Here is an 8,107-nt window from a genome sequence, read left to right on the forward strand (position 1 = left end):
TTTTAGCTAGGTTATGTTTTTTAACCTCTCTTGAAAAAGAAATGTTCCGGATTCTATTTTGGGTGGTTTGTTTTGTGTTATTTCTACAGGCACACATACAATTATTGCTGTCCGGCCTGATGTTGCAGGATTTTCTGCTTTGGTGGCCACTTGACATATGCACTCATACAGTAGAAAATCAACTTTTAGGTTTTATCACAAATTAAATTGGGTAGAACAAATTACAGTCAACACTCTAGATGTTAAATAATTATTAAAAATGATCAGTGGAGTATATTGCTTGACTGCTTTTATGCATATTATTTTGCGACTTAATTGGAGCACACCTGAAGCCTCTTGTGTTAATATAATCGGTTAGTGTATCGAATAATTCAGAAATCTTGAGTGTATTTCTAAGGAAAGAAAATTCATGAACTAACAAAAATCTTACACACATTGTCTTACTTTCTTAGCAAACTTATGTTATTATTTGGGCATCACCTTGGATCTGCAGTATGTTAACACACAGTCTTGTTAGATTTGATTACACTAGCCACCAGTCGCCCATCTCCTTCCACAGCATACTGTTCCATATGAAAGTGCAATACCTAATAAATTTGTTTGTTTTTTCCCATATATGAAATCTACTAAACACCTTTCACCCGTGTATTCTGTCAATAAACAACTTACAATTTAAGTTAACATGATGCTTTGTTAGATGTTTTGAGATGAGGAAGTTTTTTTTTTTGTTTGTTTGTTTGTTTTTTAAGAGGGGAAGAGGGGTTAGAGGAGATTGTTATATTGGCTGCTAAGCCATTTAATAAATCGCACAGTTGCACTTTCAGAGAATGTACAAGAAGTTTTAACGTACAGGCTATGATTTTCAATGTACTTTGTCCTTCGAGTTCTGTTTAGTCATAGTGCTTATAATACACAGCATTTAACAGTTAAGTGAGTGCCAGTACTCCTGTTTGCACTCAGTAATAGAAATCATGGTCTTCAATACAATTAAGTTTTGTTTTGGTTTTTCCCAGTCTTAAAGAAACACCATTGGTCCAGGATGTATCCACCAACCCATAGAAATAAAATTGAGCTTTGTTTTTTTTTTTTAGATATGTTCACATGGCCTGGTTTGAAACCAGTGTGCTGGATAATTGGATATTAGTGAATTTAAATTGAACTGCAGGAATGTCCGTCCATTTGTGTTAAAATGCTCTTATCTTTTATCACATCAGTGTCTATTTATTGGAAATAACACATGTAGGCAGTAACTTGAATGCCAAGAGCCTTTTTACTGGTGAATGCTGTCTTTCAATGCAAAATTAATGTATGTTAAACATGTAAAAATGATCCTTGTTTCTTATAAAGCAAACTATTCCTTGTGACGTTGTTTTTAAAGTTGCATCAGTGTGGTTGGTATATTAGTAATTCAGAGTGCAATACAAATATAAACACTAAAAGCTACAAATTATTATTAAAAGATCACTATAGGGTCGGGAACACAAACATGTATTCCTGACCCTAGGTGTCTAACCCAACATTTAGGTGGCTTGCAACCCCCCTCCCTCTCCCACCTTAGTACGCTTAAAAGAAATGAAGTCACCTTGGTTCTAGCTCTGCCCCCTTGGTGACACTATCAGAATTGTCAGTTTTTCTTTTGGGGAAAGCATTGGATTGGCTGAAATCGTCAAGGGGCGAGGCCAAACACCATTTTGGCCAATTAGCACCTCCTCCTAGAGATATCAATGCATCTCTGAGGGAAAATTCAGTGTCCCCATGCAGAGCGTGGAGACTCTGAACGGCAGTCCTGCCTACTGTGCAGCACGGAGCCAGGAAGCGCCTCAAGTGGCCACTTGGAGGTGTCCATAGGGGCAATTTAAACACTGCCTTTTCTCTGAAAAAGTGTTTGCATAAAAATGCCTGAAGGCAATGATTATACTCACCAGAACTACATGGAGCTGTAGCTGTTCTGGTGATTATAGTGTCCCTTTAACCTTTAAGGATACTTGCAAACACAGAGATACTCTTACCATTTACACACATAAAAGTGAAACCTTTTATCCTCCAAACACATCAATAAAGCAGAAAAAGTGATGCAATTAAGAAAGTGGGTCCTACATCTCTAGATAACTTTTCTATGTGTGAATTATATACCAAAAACAAAACGTTCTATATTTTTATGCTGATTTACATAGTTATATATGAAATCGCATAAAATATATTGAACGCATGTTTGTTTGTGGTTTTTTTTTTTTTTTTATATGATTTATAGTTTTTGTTTTTTTATCTAAAGCTGTACAACTGATCCCCAAATTTAAACTAGCACCCACTTTCTCAGTTTCACCACTCTGTTTTGTATATTGTATGCTGTTTAATAGGATGGGGGAGGGTGCAAATTTGTGGATCAAAGAGAAATATTTTGGCGCTGGGTGTTTTTTGTTCATATCATATAAAAGGTGAAACTTTCTTACTTCTCACCTCCCTTCCGACCTGGCTGTGGTTAAAATAACCTGTGTGGTGCTAACTCGTGGTAGAGAGCCCATCTACAAAGCATTAGATCCAGAATATGACTTGGGTCTTACAAAGTCAAGTCCTATGCTACTAGCCAGACCTTAAAGGACCACTCTAGTGCCAGGAAAGCATACTCGTTTTCCTGGCACTAGAGTGCCCTGAGGGTGCCCCCACCCTAAGGGACCCCCTCCCGCCCGGCTCTGGAAAGGGGAAAAGGGTTAAAACTTACCTTTTTCCAGCGCTGGGCGGAGAGCTCTCCGCCTCCGTTCCTCCCCGTCGGCTGAATGCGCACGCGCGGCAAGAGCTGCGCGCGCATTCAGCCGGTCGCATAGGAAAGCATTCATAATGCTTTCCTATGGACGCTTGCGTGCTCTCACTGTGATTTTCACAGTGAGAATCACGCAAGCGCCTCTAGCGGCTGTCAGTGAGACAGCCACTAGAGGAAAAAGGGGAAGGCTTAACTAATTGATAAACATAGCAGTTTCTCTGAAACTGCTATGTTTATAAAAAAATTAGTTAACCCTAGCTGGACCTGGCACCCATACCACTTCATTAAGCTGAAGTGGTCTGGGTGCCTAGAGTGGTCCTTTAAGTTAGTCACAAATCTGGGGAGGCCATTGCATGTTCACCAGGGCTATGTTTTTGACTTGCCCATGGCTAATGGAAATTTTGAGCCCTGTATTACAGATCAGCTGACTGATAAGCTGTACAATTAAAGCTTGAAGAATAACATCGGTTTTCTTTTTTTATATATATACCAGCATGGGCGTAGGAACCCAAAAAAATCTGGGGCGGGGGATAGCATTTTTACTCGCCGGGTATATTCTTATTCCGTAAACTAGGAGTTGTTTATCCCATTGTACAGCACTACGGAATTTGCAGTCGCTAAATAAATGATTAAATAATAACATTAAAGGGTCACTACAGGGAAGGGGTTTTACTTACCCGGATACTCCTGATTAGAACTACCCCTCCCATGAATATTAGAACCACCCCTACCCCTCCCATGAATATTAGAACCACCCCTACCCCTCCCATGCACAAAAGTACCCCTTCCACGCATATTAGTACCCCCCTAACCTCTTCCATGCATATTAGAACCCACCCTACCCCTTCCATTCATATTAGTACTCCCCTAACCCCTTCCGATAATTTTTCTACCTCCCCCCTCCTCCCATCCATATTAGTAGCCCCCCTAAACCCTTACAATTATTTTTCTGCTATGTTAACTAACGCCAGTGCTGGAGTGACGCCGTGTTTACATTAAAAGGCCTGCAGGGACACATTAAGCTGCAGTGGTTCTGGGGACTATAGTGTTTCTTTAATGTGAGGTAAATTAGAGATTAGTGCCACGAATAATATGCTAGATTGCCTACTTACAACCAGATGAGGATGATGATGGGCTCTAGCTGCAGTCTGGCTCCACTGGTCTGGTGTAGAACAGGATCTCTGGAGGCTGTTTGTAACTGTGGTCACAAAAATCAATGTTCTCGGAGAATGGGAAGCAGCTCCATTTTTTGGGGGCCCTTTACACAGCTCAAGGTCTGGGTCCCAGGGTCCACTTTCATGTTCCACCAATGAGTTTGTTCACAAGGGGTGGAGTGTGTAGGGGATGTCCTGATATGTTTGTTAGGAATGCATTGTGTGAATCTGTGTTTGTATGTGTAAGGGCTACAAGGTGTGTTTCTGTGTATGTACGGGATGCAGTGTGTGCGTCTGTAAGGGGTGCATTGAGTGTGTGTACGGAATGCATTGTGTGTTTCTGTGTGTGTAAGGGTTGTGTGTGTGATGGATGTCAATTTCTCCCCCTCCCTCCCTCGTCACTCTTTTCTCCCCCTCCCTCCCCTACCTCTATTGTAGCGTGGCCGAGCCCTGTATGATCCGCGGGTACAGGGAGATTTTGTTTCCTGTACCCGGCCGGACTAACAGGAAGTGCACACTCACCCTGTCAGCCCCTCTCCTCATGCTGCGCCTGGGTGGTGCGCCCTCATGGACACACCAGCCTGGGTAAAGCTGCAGCCGCCTGAGGCTCTCGGCAGAGCACTCGGGCGGCTGCAGCATGAGGGGGGCCAGCGTAGCTGGGGGGGGGATTTCCCCTTAATCTGTCCCCCCCCCGCATGATTTGCTGGGTGGGAAGCTTCCCTCTCATCCCCCCGGTTCCTACACCCATGTATACCAGTGGTTTCCAAACTAGTCATCAAGGCCCTCCCCTCCCCCCCAGCTACCAGTCCAGGACTTCGGGATTACCCACTTGTCTTAGGTTTTGCCCTCCCCTTCTACTAAAAACACCTTGGGCACAACTGGGTAATCCCTAAATCCTGGACTGATAAGGTGCTTTGAACGGATTTGGGAACCACTGCTATAGACATCAGTTGCTGTGGAAAAGGTGATCAATATTGCCAAACCAAACGCTGTATGCGAAGAGCGTACACAGAAGTACAAAAAAAAAAGTGAGGGTAAATGCTACGGCCTGAAATGCACATCTTGGAGAAACATACTCCAGCCAGTTGGGGAAGTACTTACCGTTTAATATGTTTATGTATATTGTTATACCATATCTTCCTGTCTCTTTTTGTGGGTTGCAAGCTCCAAACAGCAAACCATTGGGTAGGATAGTGCAATCCCTATGGGCAAATAAAACTCTCATAGCTAAACATGTTTGCAAGCTCTGTTTGTTCCGCTATTGGTGTTACAGTAGATTTTGTGACCCACTAAAATCATTTAAAGCTATTAAAATCAGATCTACAATTAGAATATTATGCTGTTGAATTTTGCCTGAGGCAATCCCTTATCAAAGAATAATCACCTTAACCCCTGAGCCAATTGTACAAGTTGTGATGTAAACAAAACTTTGAATTTGCGCTGTCGGTTCAGGCGTAATTCAGCACTTTCATATTAAATACACCCACACTTATTAGAGATCATTTTGTTCAGGAGAAACGGGGTTTACAGTGTTTACAGGATCAAATATAGCACATTAAATTTTTCAGTTTATACACATTGAAATTTGCCAGATTGGTTATGTTGCCTTTGAGACCAAATGGTAGCCCAGGAATGGAAATTACCACCATGATGGCATACCATTTTCAAAAGTAGACAACCCAAGGTATTACAAATGTATGTTCAGTCTTTTCTAGTAGCCACTAAGTCACAAACACTGGCCAAAATTAGCTTTAATATTTGTTTGTGTGAGAAAAATGCAAAAAACTAAATTGAATGCTAATTTTCAAAATGTTTTATCAAAATACAGTTAGAACAAATTAAAATTTAGTATATTAATTTATTTAATTATATATATATATATATATATATATATATATATATATAATTACCGTATATACTCTAGTATAAGCTGACCCAAATATAAGCCAAGGCACCTAATTTTACCTCAAAAATCTTGGAAAACGTATTGCCCTCAAGTATAAGCCTAGGGTGGGAAATGCAGCAGCTACTTGTATCAAAAGCTTGGGGGGCGGGGCCTGACTGCAGAGCTGGAAGGAAGCAAGCAAGCAAGCCTTAACAGCTCCAGCTATCTGAGACAGAAAAAGTTGAATTTCACAACTAAAACGGCGATTACTCGACGCAAACAGGCCACCAAGGGAAAGGTGACATCCAGTGGCACAGAATGATGCCACACAAGCGACAGCCAAAGCAGCAAACACCTGGACCCATGGTGAGGCCTACCACCAGTATAGGCGCAGGAGGGACGGCCGCCCACCCTCACACTGCTGCAACTCACCGAAAACCAGCACGAGAGCCCCTTTCCCCCCCCCCCCCCCCCGGATCGGTGGGGGTTATCCCGGTCTACCCCCATAAGTCCTCCCTGTACAGCTATGATCAAGCAACAACACAGCAAAACCCCAAACAAACTCTCCATGTGGCTCACAAAATGGCCGACGGCTGCCCCACCGATGACACAAGCAAGGCAGAGCATGAGACGGAGCTCCGGCTAAACAAAATATTCCAAGCCTTTTGGCAGAAACTAGAGGCCCGCATGAACCCCTTTCCGCCAGAGACTTTGTCCACGAACCTGCCACACTACTTGCCCCGAAGGGACAAGCGGCGGGACACCATGACCCACCTTAATAACACCATCACGGCAGACAAAGGGCCACCTCTGGAGCACGCTCCCGGAACCGGACTAACAAAAAGCGCCGCAGACCTCCTCATCCCCGAGCCTGGGAACAGCAGGAGCCCCGGCAGAGTGAGGCTGACCCGAGTCGGCCGGAGGGGCGGACAAGCGCAAGGCACAAACGTGCGGCAGAACACGGCAGGCCCTCCCAGAGTTTGGGCAGACCGCAACAGTGCCACGAGGCGCGCCAGGCAAAAGAACCCGCAGGAAGGATCTCAAGCTTCTCCCGGAGCGCACTCCCGCCCGACACAGTAACACGAGCAGCATCAAGGCATCCAACGAGCCAACACACTCTGGGTTCAGAGGTCCCAGGGAATAGCCTCACAGAAACCACCAAACCAGCAGTGTGCACCCCGCATGCCTGGCTGCCTTCGGACAACAAGTCTCTCAAAGCTGGACTCAGAAGCACCCCAGCGGGGAATTGGCTGACCAGGGGGCAGAGCATTGCAAATTGACTGGCATCATACCACTACTCCTACCGTTACTTGTGTATATTTCTGATGTTCTCCGTGGTTATATTCTCCCTTGAAGGGTACATTTATGACATACCCGGGGGCCCATTGGGGGGCTTTATCATAATGTGTGATGCTCACTGTACCAACGACTTTCTATTTACAGCCTGTTGATAACTCAATGTAGTTTATGCAAACCGTATTAAATCGTTTAGACATAACTGCCCAGTTTTCTATGTTGTAGACAACCCAATGTAATCAATGCATAACTGTTTAGACAAAGCTGACTAGCTTACTACACTGTCTATAACCCATTACAGTTAATGTAAATAGTTTATAATTGATTAGACACATGTGCCTAGCTTACTATGTTTCTTTTAAAACAAAAATGTGCAAACCCTTCATGCCACTGTTTAGCCTATGTCTAAATATAAGAGCACACTGTTGTGGCATCTGTCTATGCTTTGCAATCACCTGCACGTCAAAAATAAAGAATTTAAAAAAAATATATTTTTTTTTAAAATGCAAAGCTTCAGATTATCCCATGACTAATGGGAGTTAATCACATTACAGACTTTTGCATTAGACAGAATTTGCTGATTTTTTTTTTCTCACCCCCAATTAGTGGTCATTTTCCCCTTCTTCCCCACCTCCTCAGTGGTCCTTTCCCCCTTACCCTCCCCCACTGCATAAGCCGGCTATTCCGGCCATGTGACTGCAAGGAACCCGCGATCACATGGGGGGGGAGGGAAGGGGAGAGGGGAATCTGCCAGAGGGGATCCAGACCCCTGGATCGCGACTGCCGTTGGCGTTTAGGACCACCTAAAAAAGGACGGCATAGAACGCCCACTGTCCTTAAGGAGTTAAAGCAATAGATAGTTAGATTTTTTTTTTTATATGAAATACTCACATTGACTGTGTTGGACATTTCAACAGTTGAGAGATACGGAGACAAAGTAGGGAGTATTTTGTCTCTGTATATTTCCTACACCTGTCACTGCACACTGGGTGGAGCAACCCCCGTCAAAGTATG

This window comes from Pelobates fuscus, chromosome 9 (genome assembly GCF_036172605.1).
Source record: "Pelobates fuscus isolate aPelFus1 chromosome 9, aPelFus1.pri, whole genome shotgun sequence".
Taxonomy (NCBI): domain Eukaryota; kingdom Metazoa; phylum Chordata; class Amphibia; order Anura; family Pelobatidae; genus Pelobates; species Pelobates fuscus.